Source organism: Camellia sinensis, chromosome 3, assembly GCF_055761805.1.
Source record: "Camellia sinensis isolate YWXY chromosome 3, ASM5576180v1, whole genome shotgun sequence".
Classification (NCBI taxonomy): domain Eukaryota; kingdom Viridiplantae; phylum Streptophyta; class Magnoliopsida; order Ericales; family Theaceae; genus Camellia; species Camellia sinensis.
In genome coordinates this window covers 146,147,801-146,166,336 of record NC_138963.1, presented here as the reverse complement: position 1 = coordinate 146,166,336, position 18,536 = coordinate 146,147,801, and the positions used below count along the sequence as shown (strand labels likewise).

The 18,536-nt window shown below is 34.0% G+C and overlaps 1 long non-coding RNA gene and 1 pseudogene across 2 annotated transcripts; both read left to right on the top strand.

Moving 5' to 3' along the window:
- Positions 1-1,168: 1,168 nt before the first annotated feature.
- On the top strand, positions 1,169-5,043 carry LOC145821900 (wall-associated receptor kinase 2-like; annotated as a pseudogene).
- A 6,480-nt stretch (positions 5,044-11,523) lies between these two features.
- Positions 11,524-12,475, top strand: LOC145822826 (uncharacterized). 2 transcript variants are annotated; one of them, XR_014364608.1, is made up of 3 exons: positions 11,524-11,868; positions 11,991-12,033; positions 12,176-12,475. It is a non-coding gene; the product is annotated as an uncharacterized LOC145822826 (long non-coding RNA). The 2 variants fall into 2 exon arrangements; XR_014364609.1 differs by having other exon boundaries at positions 11,991-12,057.
- The last annotated feature ends 6,061 nt before the right edge of the window (positions 12,476-18,536 follow it).

Sequence of the window (18,536 nt, the reverse complement as noted above, 5' to 3'; positions counted from 1 at the left end):
ACTAGCAGTTATGTCCCAGAAATGATCTTAAGTCCCTAGGCAGTTGGGGGTGTCAACTGCCATGCCACTTGGCATGCTTTCCTTGTAATGCTGGTTAAAGTTTGTAACTGTTTGTAAGCCTATTTAGGCATAGCCATGGAACTCGAAAATTAACCAAGTGTCGGTAAGAGTTTCCATAGGCATCCTTTGTATTGTTGGTGCAATTAATAAAGGTTGGGAATCTTCCTGTAATCTCTCGTTGCCTATTCTCCTATTTGCTATAACACTTTGTGTGTGTGTATTCATAATTGGCTGAGACTAAGTGTCCAACTTAGTGCCATTACAGGCTGGAAATTTGAAATAAAAATTGACCCTGTAGTATCATTGATGATTGTGAAACTCCAAATTCATGCAAGGACCGTTTGATTAGTGAAGAGAAAGACGAGATTAATTTCAACTTACACCTTGCACCACATTAACTAGAATTTTTTATTTATTGATGACATCATATAAAATAATGTTATCATTATATTCAATATTTATCCCAACTAATTAAATTAAAAATTTACCTTTTATTAAAATCAAAATTCGAGGTGTGAAAATTAAATGAAAAATGAAGTCATGAGTAAATAAGAAGAAAATATTTCATACTTCAAGACACCATATTATATCCACCAACTTTAAATATAAAAAAAAAAAAAAAAAAAAAAAAAAAAGACACCATATTATATTGCAGTAGGACTGATTACAAATCTCCTCTAAACGTATCAGCTCTGATTCTGTCTGATTCGCACACACGTGCGCGCGCACACACATACATATATTACCCAACAACAGACATCAATCACATTCTCATCCTCTAGGAAAAATTAAAGATTGCTTAATAATGTTACGAAGGCTATATGTGAATACCGTAAAACATATACAGCGTTGATTTGGAAGGAGATAATTTAGCCTTATTTTTTAATTTTTTTGGTTAATTTAACTTGGTTAAATTAGTTAGAAAGAATTTAGTTACTAAATGGATAAAATTGATAGTTTAGAAATCAAATAATAAAAAAAATGGTGATAGTTTAGAAGATAAAAAGTGAAATTCACCTAAAATGATTTGTCGATATTTTTTTGGTGGCTGATTATCTTATTTTCAGTGACTTCTCCAGATTCTAGTAATGGGGGAAAGTATAGTAAGATGAGTAAGAAAGGCAAGACAAAGAGAAAGGAGGGTAACATGAATGCACCAGTTTCTTCACAGAACATTCATAATGGGATTAGGCTGATTAGGGAATATGCAGAATCGTGTTAGAAATTGGTAAGATGTTGGATTTGGATTTTAGTGATGGTAAAAGGGAAGCTTTGGGTAGGATTGGTCAAATGTAGGAAAATGAGATGAGGTTATTTGAAAAGGAAGGCGTTGATGAGTAGTGGGTGTTTGCCTATTTGTTTCAATGAAGTCATTTTCATGGAATAGGGAAACTCCAGACAATGAGAGAAATTAGAAGGTTACTTGCAGCAAGGGAAGCTGATTTTGCATTATTACAGGAGACCAAATGGGCAGAGGTGAATCAGAATTTAGTAAATTTGGTGTGTCGAGATGGAGTTTGTAGGACTTTACTACTCACAACTTGCCAATCAAAAAAAAAAAAAAAACTACGTTCTGTTATGAGGCAGAAATTCTAGTTTTCTAGAATACCACATGGCTGTGTGCCCAATCAATAGCATTTTGTGATTTTTCATATTATTCTTATTTTATTTTTGGACCATGCAAGTACATAGCCCTAATGAATTTGTCTACATATTGTTCCAATGAATTTCTATGGTCTTGAACACAGCAAAGCGGTTGCCAAGAAGCTGGAAACAAGCCAGCCATGGCCTCACAAGCAATGCTAGTGAAACTCATCACGATAGTAGTAGTTCTGGTAATGATTTTGTCATCAGCAGTTGCAGCACCACCACCAATTGCAGATCTGAAAAATCTTGGCTGCACGGACCTTTGCGGAAATGTAAGCATCCCATACCCATTCGGCTTGAAAGTGAACTGTTATTTGGAAGAAGGTTTCCTCATTACTTGTAATCAGTCCAAGCCATATATTGGGAAGACCAATATCACTATTTCAGATATATTACTCGAGGAGGGTGAGTTACGTATCATGCAGTCAATATCTCATGATTGTTATGACCAGTTAGGTACACCATTACAAAGCAACATCAAATCATCGCTCGAGCTGCCCAAATTCACCATATCGAATACCAAAAACAAGTTCATTGCTATTGGTTGTGACACAAGTGCAAATATCCAAGTTTATGGAGTAGCACACAATTATTTCATTACAACTGGGTGTGTGTCGGCACGTAGCACACGTGGCTACATTCCCGATGGAAATTGCTCTGGAATTGGGCGTTGCCAAACCTCCCTCCCAAACGAAGGGGCATATGCAGACATTTCCATGGGTAGCTTCACCGCTCATAGGAAGGTATTCGTCTTTAATCCCTGTAGTTATGCATTTGTTGTTGAAGATGGTGCATTTAATTTTTCCAGCAGTTACCTCGGTAATTTTAGTGAAGAAAATATGCCTATGGTGCTTGATTGGACAATAAGGAGTAATATTTTTACGTGCGAAGAGGCTAAAAGAAATCAAATGAGTCATGCATGTGGACAAAATAGTGATTGCTATAAGCCAGACCATGGTCCTAGCACTAGTGGTTATATTTGCAAGTGCTTGCCAGGTTACCAAGGAAACTTGTACCACTTAGATGGTTGCCAAGCTAATTAATAGGTTCATCATGTTTGGATTCATTTACTTTTGACTATATGCCATCTGAATATTTTTTTAAATATTTGTACTTCTTTTGTGATTTTCCATGTCATGGTATTGGTAGGTTCCATTATTTTATTTTTTTCATATATTATGCATTCTATATGTACACACAAATTTTATTACTACATGAATACATATAAGAGATGAAATAAAATAGTGAAACTCAAGTGACTAATATCATTTACCTATTACTTTTGGTGCTACCCTAATAGGAGCCACTTTTGATTGTTTTGCAGACATAAATGAGTGTGAATATCCAAATGTCAATATGTGTGAACATAAAAATAAATGTGTTAACACGCCAGGAAATTATACGTGTTCTTGCCCCAAGGGATACCACAGCGATGGCAGAATAGATGGAAATGGTTGCACTGCTGGTCGATTTCTGGTGATTTAGCTTGTGGTTGGTAAGTGTGTGTATATATGTGTGTGTGTGTGTGTGTGTGTGTGTGTGAAATACTTGGATCATGTGTACTGTGGCTTTCTTGTTCAAACTAATAATGTCATTGTCAGTTGAAATCATAAATGCATAATGCATATTTTTTAACATAGTAGCATCCCATACTTGCTTCCCCTATAGTCTTTGGGTGTTGTCTATTTGTTGTGTGCATGTGATTTCTTGTGTATACATTATTCATTCGAGTCAATACGTGATTCTACATTGGTTTACAAGTCAGTTCACTAAGTTAAAACTGAGATCATATAGAGAAAAAAAAATAAAATTGAACAAAACCGTGATACCAATGACATGGCATTATCCAATCATTAATTGCTATTTTTCCTGCTAGGTATATGTGGCATCCTAAAAAATGGTTCATCCCTCTCATATAATTTTTTTATTGGTTGGTGATATCACGTGTCCCTGATAACGCATGGTATCACCTTTGTATTCAATTATCACCCAATCATATAGGTACGTTGATTTGTCATATAATTGGGATCATTCAATGATTAACTGTTGCGTTCTTCTAGTATAAAATGCTTGCAATCCTTCATTTTGATTCTTTTAAACCAAAATATTTGCCAGACGCAATCATTGTAAAAAAAAAAATGACTAATTTGAAATGTAGGTTTCGCCTTTAGTGGAACGGTTGTTTTGGTGAGTAGCTCTTGGTTGTACTGGATTTTTAGGAAAAGAAAGCTCATCAAACTTAGAGAACAATTCTTTAGGCAGAATGGTGGATTGATGTTGCAACAACTCTTTAGACAAGACAAACCGATACGAGAATTGATCAAAATCTTCACTTCAGAAGAGCTCAAGTGGGCTACCAACAACTATGATGAAAGTAGAATTGCTAGCTGAGGAGGTTTTGGAAATTCTACCAGAAAACAAGATAGTGGCTATCAAGAAATCCCAAATGGTGGATGAAAGTCAAATAGAGCAATTCATCAACTAGGTGGTCGTGCTTTCACAGATCAATCACAGGAATGTGGTCAAACTCTTAGGTTGTTTGGAAACTCAAGTCCCTTTACTTGTCTATGAATTCATCACCAATGGCACTCTCTTTGAGCATATACATAACCAAAGCAAGGCATCTAATAATATATCATGGGAAAATTGTTTGCGAATAGCTGCAAAAACTGCTACAGGACTGTTATATTTGCACTCTGCAGCGTTGATTCCTATCATCCATAGAGATGTTAAGTCTACAAATATACTCTTTGACAATTATTGCACTGCAAAAGTGTCGAACTTTGGAGCATCAAGATTGGTTCTACTAGACCAAAATCAATTAGCCACAATGGTGCAAGGAACTCTTGGATACTTAGACCATGAATACATGCTCACAAGCTAGTTGACTGAGAAAAGCGATGTTTATAGCTTCGAAGTAGTCCTTGTAGAGTTAGTCACTGGAAAGAAGGCATTGTCATTCAACAGGCCAGAAGAGGAGAGAAATCTGGCTATGTATTTTATTACTTGTATGAACGATGATTGCTTGAACCAAATTATTGATGAACACATGGTAATTGAAGGAAACATTGAGGAGCTCAAAGAAGTTGCTAATCTTGCAAAGAGATGCTTGAGAGTAAAAGGGGAGGAAAGGCCTTCTATGAAGGAAGTAGCGATGGAACTGGAGGGGTTGATCAGGAAAAAGATATCTAAAAATGGTTTGAATTATGCAAAGACTGAGAACATGCTTGGTAAGGCATCAACTGGATATGTAATTGGAGGTTATAGAAGCAAAACACAACAACAGCTGGGGTTGATAGCATGGTGGAAGAGATGCTATTGCATGCTGGGAGGTGATTTGATTGTTTTGTGTTTGCCCATGATGATAACAACTTCATTGATGATTGTTACACTTACATACAGGTGATTAATTCTTTTAAATTTCTTGAACATACTTATGTAAAAGTTTGTTAGTGACTCTCACTTTTCATTAATCTTGTCTGTTCATATCATTTTGTGTCATGTTTTGAGTTTTGTATTTCTAGACTTATCAAAATACAAGAAATATTTTTTTTTTTTACAGAATTTGTTAGTGGGATTCACTTATGAAATTGTTGTCCATCCATATTCATTCAATGTCATGTTGTGTGATCAGTTTATGTGTTTCTAAAAAACAATTATTGAGATACTTCATAATATATAAGGAGAACTTCATATATAAATGGCAAATGGGAAAAGTAATTATAAATTCATATAATGCAAGTGAAAATTGTATCTCCCACTGCTCCTCCTGTCACCATCCCACTCCTAATCTCTCTCACCTTTGGCACCATGCCCTCTCTCTTTAGTTTCTTCCTTCCTCTCAGATCTACTTTTCCTCCCTCTTCACCTCTCTCCCACCGCAACTCACCTACGTCCTTCCCAACCCCGACTGCTGCAAGCCCTCTCTCCCATTTCACCACCGCACCACCCATCTCCGATCGCCGTAATTTTCTCCGGCTGATTCTAGGCACACCACCCATCTCCGATTGCCACAAGGGCTTTGTTCTCACTCCTGATGTTAGATTTTGAAGAAGGTTAGTTTAGTTCTACTTTATCTCTATCTGTCTCTTCTCTTTAATTTCAAAACCCTAACATCTCTACCAACAACCTCTCTCTTCTCCACTTTTGGAATTTTCAGAATTTGATTCCAAAAGTTTTTGAATCTTTTTCATGCACAAAATTTCAATTTTTGATTTGGATATATTATCAAAACTCTGTATGTGTCATACAATCTGAAAATTCCAAAAGTGAAATATAATTGTTCTTTTTTTAGTAGTCAATTATATTATAACAATCATTTTGTTGTTATAATGGAAAGTTTTACAAACAGTATGTTGTCGGAGAGATAGCTGACATCGGCGACAAAGCCCATGAGATCATTGATGAACCAAAGAGGCAGTCGACGACAAACGGTGGCTTTTTTATGGTGGTGGCAATAGCAGCACATACTAGAGATGGGTAGATTGGCAAAGAAACTACCTTTGGATCTCTGTTTCAAAGTTGATTGAATTTGAACTTTTTTGGGGTCAATAATGCTTCTTTATAGCTCTAATTATTGTTTGGTGGTTTGTTCTCTCCAGGATGAATTGCGGCACATCATATGTGAGATTGGGGTGTAATGAGCTACTCATTGGTATAAGTTGGAAGGTTGAGTTTTGCTACACCATTGCATTTGAAATTGATATACGTGATTCAATTACACAACAATGATGACATAGACCTTTTTTTTTTTCTTTTTTTTTTCTTTTTTTTCAGAAATGGAAGAAAGAAAGGAGACAAAAGTGTGAAAACAGAGGCAAATATGCAACAGAGGCAAATGTAGAGTGAGGCATGACTGTGAAGAGCGTTCGGAGAGGAATTTGAATGTGCTACCCTTTTTACTTTCTAGAAGGAAGATGAGTATATCTTTTTGCTAAATTAGTGTTGAGCATGAGATCTTTCAAATTATTTTGGGTACCAAAAATGGTTAAAATCTGTCTCACTGAAATAGGTCAAATATATCTTGGGCAGCTCGGTTGCCATTGTTCACTCTGGCAGCTCAATTCACTCCGATCATCAAGTATCAAAAGGTTTCATCATTTTACCTCATTTTGATTTTTTATTTAGGTATGTGTTTGGGTTTGTATTCAAGAAACTGATGGGTTTGGACTTGCATCTGTGTTTGTAAGATTTGTTTTTCTAAACCTTAAATTGAGATGTGTTTCTAAAACTTTTTGTTTGTGTTCTATATTTGTAATGCCCCAAAATAATAACTACCTACCTCATGATATTCAATGGAAAAAAAAAATTTACATAATATTAACCTTTTATTGATTCTCTTTTACCGTACAAAAGATGACATATGCATATCTATATTCATATATCGTAGATTCTGAATCTATAACATATGACATGTAGTAATCACATGAAACAAAAGAATGTACAAATAAGTTAATGTCTTAACAGCTACATGTTTCCAAGTCGATACTTGGGAACAACAAAATGAGTTAAACTCTATACATATAAAGCCCAAGGCTTGTACAACAAATATTTACGCAAGATAACAAAAAGAAGCTCTCGGCTCTGAGGTCCTCCCAAGCTACTTTCTTAGTAGAGACATATCATCAGTACTTGAAAGTTGTCTTTCACATAGGATGAGCTAAAGCGCAATAGTGATACTTGAACACAATGTATGAAACTTAACAAAGTCATATGGTAAATGCATATGCATGTCATCACCAAAACATTTCACTCTTTCAAAACAATGCAATGCCATAGTTATATATCAACTCATAAAACAATACATTTTTAAATCAGAAAACATGACAGTAGATACAAAACACTAGGAATCTCTAGGTACGTGTATGTCAGTGGACTATATAAGCACTACTAAAGCTATTTTACCGGTACTAACTGAAAGGATCAGCATCTAATCGCGCAATTTCTATAACAATCAAAATCATCCTCTATCGATAACTCAAACCAGATATCTCTATACAAAAGCTAGTTTTCCATCAACAATTATAATTTCATAAATTTCAAAATGGAAGTGATAATACATATCCAACTCCACTATCATCAATAGATATATTCATTTTATCTTTTCAAAACTCAACATCTTCCCCTTTCATTCATAGGTCAAAAACTAATGATTTCCAATAAAACATCTTTTTCTTTCAAAAACACATTTAAAGGAGAATATTCTAATATTTCAACACAACTCAACAATATACTTATTCCCTTCTCAAGAACCCATTTGAAAACCCATCTTTTACATTTCACAAACCAAACCCTAAATCAAACCCCCAACTCCCAAATCACAATACTTTACAAGGAGCGCATAACGAAGCTAAGAATCATACAAGGAGGTTGAAGAAGTCCTACCTCAAGGGGTAAAAGAAGAAGAAAGCAAGACCCAACTCTAGATGGAGTCCAAAATGGAAGTTTCATTGATTAAAACGTTAACATTTACGAGCTCTACACTTTACTCCAAAGCACTAGGGCGGCAAGATCAACAGATTTGAGCGTATTTGAGTTGTTTAGACAAGAACTAGAGAGAGAGAAAGAGTGAAGAAATTAGGTTTGGGGGTATTTTAAATAGAGAAAGAGATTAAGAAGCGACATAAAGTGACCTTTCCCCAATCTAATAGACTAGTGTTTTTAAAGGCTCAAGGCGCACTAAGGCGCTGAAGGTCTCTCGGGGCCTAGGCGCAAGGCGAGGCGCGGGCTTTATTGAAGTAAGGCGAACAGTCTTTATAAAAAATAGAAAAATTAACATAGACTAATCATTCATAGTACTAAGACAATTTTTTAAAAAATAAAAAGTAATCAAGATTCAAGACAAAATATAGAATAATTCTCAAAGCCATGAAAGTGCATATTACATAACATTCCAATTTTCAAAGATCAAATAATCCACATTCAATAAAATAAAAACAAAAACATAAACACTAAACATCCAAAACATAAATATTCAAAAAAGATCAATAGCATATTACAAATAATTAATTATTTGTGAATAATTAATTATTTGTAATTTTTTTTCCCTAACAGATTAAGAGAAAAAAAAAAAAGAATCAATAGCATATTACAAATAATTAACTATTTGTGAATAATTAATTATTTGTAATTTTTTTTCTCTAACAGATAAATTATTCTCTTACATATTACAAATAATTTTTTTTTTCAATAGCATATTACAGATAATTTTTTTTCCCTAATTTTTGTAATTTTTTCCCTAATTTTATAATTTCAGAGACTCAACTCAAATAATTGAAAAAAAAAAGAAAAAAAAAAGAAGAAGCAAAACAGAGTTGAAGTCGAAGTCTGAAGAAGAAGAGAGAGGAAGAGTCGAAGTCGAAGACCTAAAGAAGTCGAAGACCAAAAAAAAAAAAAAAAACCAGAACTGAAAGTCGAAGCAGAACTGAGAGTCGAAGAAGAAGAAGAAGAAGGAGAAGGGAAGAGAGAGTCGAAGTCGAAGTCCCAAGTCGCAGTCGCAGTCGCAGTCGCAGTCAAAGTCCAGCTCCAACAGTCTAAGTCGAAGTCGATTGCGAGGCGAAAGAGGAAGAGACGACTTCGATTAGGGTTCATCTGAGTCGTATTTGGCTCATATGGTACATGAGTTGTAATCCTTACGAGCCTTGTGAGAGCCTTGTAATCCTCCGTTAGATTAGATCTATCTCTTAAACAATCAGTCGCGCCTAGGCGAGAGCCTTGCACCTCTCTCGCCTGGTTCAAGTCGCTGCTAAGGCGCGCAACTTACTAATAGCGCCTCGCCTGCTACCTGGCACTACCTGCACCTCGCCTCGCCTTGCGCCTAGGCGCGCTTTTCACAACGCTGTGATATACGCACATACCGCTCGAGCAACTTTGAAGAAAAACAAACATAAACTCCTTTGAAAAATGAACTCCCAACCTGTTCACAACACAACCAACAATTCCAAACAACCAAACCCAAATAACAAGATAAGAAGGAATATAGACAACGATAATGAGTATTGGATCCCGGATCCAAGAACTTGAAAAAGGTCAGGTCTAACCCAAGCCGTTATAATTTCTAACCTTAAATTGATTTGTGTTTCTGGGTTTTTCATTTTATTTTTTATTTTTTATTTTTTATTTTTTTTTTGGGTTTGTGTTCTGTTTTGTTTTGTTTGTTTTTGGGTTTGTATTTCTAAGATTTTTATATATAGCTTTCAACTAATCCTTCTGTTATTTTTCTCTGTTTGTATGACTTCAATTCCTACTTTCTCCTTGTGATATTACTGTTTGTAGAGTTTTGTTAGTTGTTCATATCTCTTTATTGCCCTTAACATTATATCCATAAGTCAGTAGAGTTTTGTCAGTTTTATTTATAGATTTTTTTTTTCTTTCGTTGTTGAAATCTATATAAAATTAAGATTAATCTTCCTTTCGAATTCTGCAAACCCTTCAAGCCCTTCAGCTCCATCTGTGTTGGACACACCTACCTTTAATTGCTATAGTTTTCTATATATTTATTTTTATTTTTATTTTTGATGTTATCTAGGGAATTAGTTTTAAGTATGGAAGATATTTTCTCCTAAAATCAATACACAATTTTTTGTTGAGTTGGAGTGTTGTAGAGAAATTATCAATTCATGTATGGCTAATATTTTTTATTGTTAATGCTTTGTACATGTCATGTGTGTGATAAGTTTATGTGTTTTTGAAAAACAATTATTGAGATACTTCATAATTTATAAGGAGAATTTCATATATAAATGGCAAATGGGAAAAGTAATTATAAATTCATATAATACAAGTGAAAATTGTATCTCTCACGTACACTAGGTACTGTGCCTGCAAGCAAGAGCAATAGTACCCGCGAGTGAGAGGCAAGAATAAGGAATTTACAATGAAATTAAGATGCAAACACCTTCACCAGGAATATATATAATAATAAAATATCAATATAATAAGGTAGGAGGGTTTTCGAATTTTGTCTAATGTGGCAAATTTGTCCTACGTGTCATTTGCTATCAATGGCTGAGAAACATGGTGGAAGATTCAATGATTCAGATTTGTTTCACCTAGACAAATTCCCGCCCACTGCTACTCTCACTATCCCACTTCTAATCTCTCTCACCTCTAGCACGAGACGTCCTCTCTTTAGTTTCTTCCTCATCTCAGATCTACTTTTTCTCCCTGTTAACCTCTCTCCCACCGCAGCTCACCTACATCCTTCCCGACTCCGGCCTCTGCAAGCCCCCTCTCCCATTTCACCACCGCACCACCCATTCCCGATGGCCGTAATTTTCTCCTCCAACTAATTCTAGGCACACCACCCATCTTCAATCGCCATAAGGGCTTCGTTCTCACTCTTGAAGTTAGATTTTGAAGAAGGTTAGTTTAGTTCTACTTTATCTCTATTTGTCTCTTCTCTTTAATTTCAAAACCCTAAGGCCCCGTTTGTTTGGAGTTATGGGGAGGGGATTGGGTTTGATAGTGAGGAGGGGATTGAAAATGGAGTGTTTGTTTTGAGAGATAGGGAGGGGATTAGTAATCCCTTGGTATTAGTAAGGAGGAGGAAAGGGGATTGGTAAGGAGGAGGTAGAGATGGTATTAGAAAATTAGTGAGGGGATTAGAAATTTTTTTATTTTTTATATATTGGGAATTTTTTTTTAAATATAATGTTTATTTTTTTATATTTTTTTATTTATTTTATTATTTTATATAAAAATAATTTAACAATTTCTCACTATCAATCCCCTCACTATTAATCCCCTCACTATCAATCCCCTCCATTCTATCTCTCAAAACAAACGGGGCCTAACATCTTTACCAACAAACTCCTCGCTTCTCCACTTTTGGAATTTTCAGAACTTGAGTTTAAAAGTTTTTAAATCTTTTTCATGTACAAAATTTCAATTTTTGATTTGGATATATTATCAAAACTCTGTATGTGTTATACAATCTGAAAATTCCAAAAGTGAAATATAATTGTTCTTTTTTTAGTAGTCAATTATATTATAACAATCATTTTGTTGTTATAATGGAAAGTTTTACAAACAGTACGTTGTCGGAGAGATGGCTGACATCGGCGACAAAGCCCATGAGATCATTGATGAACCAAAGTGGCAGTCGACGACAAACGGTGGCTTTTTTATGGTGGTGGCAATAGCAGCACATACTAGAGATGGGTAGATTGGCAAAGAAACTACCTTTGGATCTCTGTTTCAGAGTTGATTGAATTTGAACTTTTTTGGGGTCAATAATGCTTCTTTATAGCTCTAATTATTGTTTGGTGGTTTGTTCTCTCCAGGATGAATTGCGGCACATCATATGTGAGATTGGGGTGTAATGAGGTACTCATTGGTATAAGTTGGAAGGTTGAGTTTTGCTACACCATTGCATTTGAAATTGATAAATGTGAGTCAATTACACAACAATGATGACATAGACCTTTTTCTTTTCTTTTTTTGTTGTTGTTGTTCTTTTTTTATTTAGAAATGGAAGAAAGAAAGGAGACAGAACTGTGAAAACAGAGGCAAATATGCAACAGAGGCAAATGTAGAGTGAGGCATGACTGTGAAGAGCATTTGGAGAGGAATTTGAATGTGCTGCCCTTTTTACTTACTAGAAGGAAGATGAGTAAATTAGTGTTGAGCATGAGATCTTTCAAATTATTTTGGGTACCAAAAATGGTTAAAATCTATCTCACTGAAATAGGTCAAGCATATCTTGGGCAGCTCGGTTGCCATTGTTTGGCAGCTCGGTTCACTCCGATCATCAAGTACCAAAAGGTTGCATCATTTTACCTCATTTTGATTTTTTATTTAGGTACGTGTTTGGGTTTGTGTTCATGAAATTGATGGGTTTGGATTTGTATTTGTGTTTCTAAGATTTGTTTTTCTAAACCTTAAATTGATGTGTTTCTAAGATTTTCGGTTTGTGTTTTGTTTCTAACCTTAAATTGATTTGTGTTCCTGGGTTTTTGTCATTTTTTATTTTTTTTGTCTATTTCTGTTTCTGGGTTTTTCATTTTTTTTGTGTTTTTTGAGTTTTTCATTTTTTTTGTGTTTCTGGCTTGTGTTCTGTTTTGTTTTGTTTCTGGGTTTGTGTTTCTAAGGTTTTTATATGTAGCTTTCAACTAATCCTTTTGTTATTTTTCTTTGTATGTATAACTTCAATTCCTGGTTTCTCCTTTTGATATCACTGTTTTCTCCTTGTGATATCTCTGTGTTGCCCTTAACATTATATCCATAAGTCAGTAGTCTTGTTAGTTTTATTTAAGGATTTATTTATTTATTTATTTTGTTGAAATCTATATAAAATTAAGATTAATCTTCCTTTCGAATTCTGCAAACCCTTCAAACCCTTCACCTCCTTTATCTGTGTTGGACACACCCGCCCTTTATTGTTATAGTTTTCTTCCTTTCGAAATCGAGTAAAAGATCTTTTCTCCTAAAATCAATGCACAATTTTTTTGTTGAGTTGGAGTGTTGTAAAGAAATTATCAATTCATGTATGGCTGATGTTTTTATTGTAATGCTTTGTAAATGTGACGGAGGCATCGGAATTTGGTGAGGAGAATAGTTCTAAAGGCTCCATCAATAGAGGTAATCCAGATTCCATCCCTTTCTTTTTCCTTCTATTTTTAATTTTTTTGTACATTCATGTTGTAAGTTGATGAATTAATCTTTTACTCGATTTCCATAGTTCAAAGACCAACTTCTTCATGTCACTTCGAATAAATTACAACCTATTTCTTGTTATTTTAATTAAATTTATTGTTATTCATTCCATTCTAAGGATTTGGGTATAATTTTGCAATAATTGAAGTTACCACTACAAAATTTCTGCTACTACAATGTTCACCAAATGCTTAATAAATTGTTTGATCGAAAAACCATTTTCATATGTTCACCAAATGCTTGATAAATTGTTCCTCTATTTGATTTGTTTGATGTGTTTATTAATTCACAAGGAATGAAATGTGAAGGGAGATTAATCGAATGATCAAACTTTTGGTTGAGGAAAAAGTTCCCCTTTACCAAACTTTTGACTGGGGTGAGGAGAAAGCTCCCCTTTGCTTGACCGAGTTGAGTTTATGAATTTGTCTATTTTTTGGACGATGTTCTCTCTTATTTTTATTATTATTTATTGTTTTTGGGAAAGACCAAAAAAATTAGCAGTTTTTTGTTTGCATTATTCTAAATAGTTTGAATGCTCTCAATTGGATCTTAGTTGTGAGTTAATGAAATCTTTCTTTTGAGATTGTGGTTTGAAGATTTTTGAAATGGACGCTCCTTCCATTTGCATTGTGGTGCCAAAGATATCCATGAAGGTTATCAAAGAAGAGCCTTTTTCTTGGTCAGTAAATTTCTCTTTTTCCCTCTATATAGATGTGTCTCTGTTAAACATTTTTTTCATATATAATAGTTTCCCAAGTGGAGACCACATGTGTCTCGGTGCATAAAATATTTGCCACGCAGATTAAAAAACATAAAGGGTGTGCGGGTGTGGGATGAGGAGGAGTAGAGATAGGGTGAATTTGCTACATAGATTAAAAAACAAAGAGCGTGTGTGGATGTGGGATGAGGGGGAGTAGAGATCGAGGGAGGCAAAAAGTGCAGATAAATGAATAAAATGGAGTGAGACAAATTGCTTCTTGAAAAGTTATCTACCTAAGTGCTGAATTCCATGTCTCTAAAAGACTGACATGCTCAATGTTAGAAATTAAATATATTTGCAAAATCATTAGTGCTTGATGATGGAGGGAGGCATTTATAAACATTGGTGCATGATGATGTGTTTACGAACTAAAATCTAATAATGTGTTTAGAACTTTCAATTAGTGCTTGATGATTTTTGCAATTATTATAAATAGTGCTTGATGTTTTGAGATCAATGTAATCCATAGACATACATGCTTGATTGGAGGGTTAGTTGATTGCCCAAAGAGATGTGGTTTTGTTGATTAAGGTTTAGTTTCTATTTCTTTTACTTTCTATTTTTCTCTTTCTCTGTAATTGATTTATTAACTAAGCTTTGGCAAGAGAGAAGTGTAATATGAAGAGTCTGTGACTTATGCTTCGAAAAATGAAATGAGTGTTGTAACTAACTAATATTGCAATCACTTAAGAGTAATATGTTCATGAGTTTGCTAATCATACGATTTATTTAACTAATTGATACATTTTTCTTGCTAGACTTCGGGCTTTGATACACACTTTAGTTTTGCACAATGGGAGTGAGTGGCGGTGCACAATTTTTCTTTCCATGCCTTTTCCTTTTAAACATTACCTATCAATAGTTGACATGAGAGATGGTTGGTTAATATTGTAATCACTGAGATTATATTCTTTTTGAATTTCAGCCGAAATTCGAATGAGACCAACCTCCTCAATTAGAATAAGGACTGATAACCTAGGTAAGAATAATAGTGAAGCTATAAGACAGAAACAATTTTTCTCCGAAATTATTTTGTGAATAAATTTTTCATATACCACATAAGAGATTGGACTGGAGAAGATTAATCCCAAAGTTATATCCACCATACACTAGTAAATAAAACCTTTAGGCACGGGCATACACTAGTAAATAAATAAAATAGAATGTGTTTAATTATATGCATTGCACAGATCAAATTAAATTTCTTTTATATTTTTTTATTTTTTGTCTATCTTATTGATGTCTTAATATTAATTTATATACAATTTTCTATTTAACATGAAATTATTTATTGCAAAACATTTATATTTAATTTAAATTTTATATACTATATACAATGTGTATGAATAATTCACAAAGAATATTAAAGAAAAAAAGCGGTACTCTACATATTTAATTTATATATTTTCTTCTTAATCCAATCACAACATATTTATATTTAATCTTTTAAATAAATTTTTTGTAATTCTATTTCAACATATTTTTATTTTCCAAATAAATATAAAAATTAAAATTAAAATTAAATTAAATACATTTTCCCTTTCACTTTCAAAATCCCTCCCCAAATCCTCCAACCAAATACAGCCTTAGAAACAGACAAATTCACAACCCAATGTTGCACAAATAGACTCAATTTTCTAGGGAATTCAAGTCCATAATTGGCAGATTGGTTTCAATCCAAGCAATTATAGGGTTTCAGATTCAGCTTTCCTGATAATATGTCCAACCATATTTTGCTTCCACCATCCACCATGCCATTTATAGCTATTTCCATTTATACAAACAATGGGGAAAATTTTCCCAAACCTCGGCAGTCCAGTTAAAGGTAATATTTTTTATGACTTATAATACAAGCATGACCTATGTATAAATCTAATCCCTCTGATAGAAAACCAGGCACATCAACTAGTCCTATACATTTAAGCTTCTAGTCGTTCCTCCTACCCATTCTTCAAACCAACTACTTGCACAAATTTTTTCAACTCTATTATCAAATAATCACAAGTTGCATTCTAGACACCAACTACTTATCACCACTATTGGCTTTAGGCAGTCGGTTTATTATGACAAGACTATGCAAACATGTTACTACAAGTTCAATTAATTACACATACCAACTTCTGTGTTCCAACCTCTTGAACTATTGTGTTATTCCACAACAAGGATATCAATGAACTGCCCTTACCCTCATGATACCTTCCATAATGGAAAACATGATTACAATGAATTGGGAATTTACCACCCAAGAGCTTATTCAGCAAGACATAAAGAGGGCAACAGTCGTCGGATTTTTTAACAGTTACAATATATCATACATGAGACTACTAGTCCAAATTCATTGCCCACAATTTTCTTATGTTTTGAGCCAAAATTCTCAGTTCAAAAGTCCAAGATAAAGCCCCCTAAAAAAAAAATTTAAGCATATATTCTCTATTCCATTCGTAAAGCAACATTAATATATGCATAATGATTCAAATCATAACAACATGTAATTAAAAGAATTGCTAGTGAGAGACAAACCTTTGATACCATTTGCACGATTACTTCTGGACCTGTGTGAAGGAACTTGTGTGCGAATCCAAAAAAAAATGCATAACCAAGGAATTGTAGAACAGATAATTGGACAATACAAAGGCCTGCCATGAAGATGAATATCCACATGCTGAAGATTGGGGGTTCACCTTTGTTGTATTTTTGGCTGATGTACCAACATCTGCCTCTAGCTCCTTCAAATCTTCCAAGCTGATTGTCCAAGGTTCCATATAACTAATCCAAACAGAGGACACCTGAGATGCATTCTTGATAGAAGTCTCCACAGGGCAAAAACAAAAACGTCCTCAATACGAACCGGTACAATAGCCTCTGAATCCATGAGTTCCAACAACCAATAGAATCCACACCAGAAGTTACCGACATAGCATTCCTTGACTTAAAACCATCCGAAGAGCCTGATACCCTCCACCTAGGACACTCACTATATTCAACTTGATCAGACACTTCAGTAAACGCAACTGAACTGAAATTCAGATACTTCACAAACAAATTGACAAGCACTGAACGAAAAGGAAACGACCCTCCGAACCATTTGCATAAATTTACAGGTACGGGTGAGAAATCGTTATCAATCAACCAAAAGTGTTTCAGGGTATTAACAATGAACTCGGCTTGATCAACAACAGAATTATCATAACTCGAATTGTAATGCAGAAGCGAGCTACGAGAAGGTTGGTGTGTATTAACAAAAAATTGGCACAAATGCACGAAGATATGAATAAAGAAGGCGTAAATACAAACCACACTCAACTTTCTGCTCTGACCCACCACGCTTATTGCTCGATAATCCTGGAAATGAAGAAGCCAAATTCTCCAATCGAAACTTTCGACTCCTCCGAACCCTCACAGTATCAGAATTCTCACTGTTTCCTCTGCATACGGGGTAATAAGCAAACCAGAACATGCAATACTCAAACACATTCAATTGAACTTGAAACGAACCCTTAATTGAATCTTCCTTGATCCTACCTTTAAACAAGGGACACAAATCGGCCAAAACTCGGCAATCCCGCTCGTTCTGAGGCAAAAGCCTAACCCACTCAAGCAATCGCTCAATCGGAAACACGTACTTCATCAACGAAAGACGATCGACAGCCGAAATCGAAGACATCAAGACACCATTCGGAGAGAGGAGGTTGAAAACCCTAGAAGCGAGCTCGGAATCGACCGTGTCGACCCAGACGGTTGGGGACTGGGGAGGCCGGTGAGTGGCGACTCGTCGAAGCCGAAGATTTTGCAAATTCGGGTTGGGAAAATGACATGTACGTATAAAATTCTATACAATTTTAATTTTAATTATAATAATTAATTTTATATATTTTTTTCTTATATTTTTTATTATCAATTTTTTTTTTATGTAGTTAATATTTTAATTTAATTATTATGATATTTAAAGAAACAACTATTTCAATATACAAATAAATAAATAAAATAAAATGTGCTTAATTATTTGTATCGCAAGAATTAAATTAATTCTCTTTTATATTTTTTTATTTTTTATCTATCTTATTGATGTCTTAATATTAATTTATCTATAATTTTTTTATTTAACATGAAATTATTTATTACAAAATATTTATATTTAACTTAACTTTTATATACCTATATACAATATATATGAATAATTGAAAAAGAATATTAAAGAAAAAAATCATTGTATTTGGTTTCAATTTTCTAGAAATTGAGTTTTTTTCATAATTTTTTTTTTATTTTTAGTGAATATTTTAAAAATTTTAAGTATTTTTTTTACTTTTTTAGATGCACCTTACTTAGATGTATCAAAAAAAAATATTTGTACAAAAATATTTTAAAAAATCAATAAATACACAAGAATACAAAAAATGTGCTGAATTTTCATATT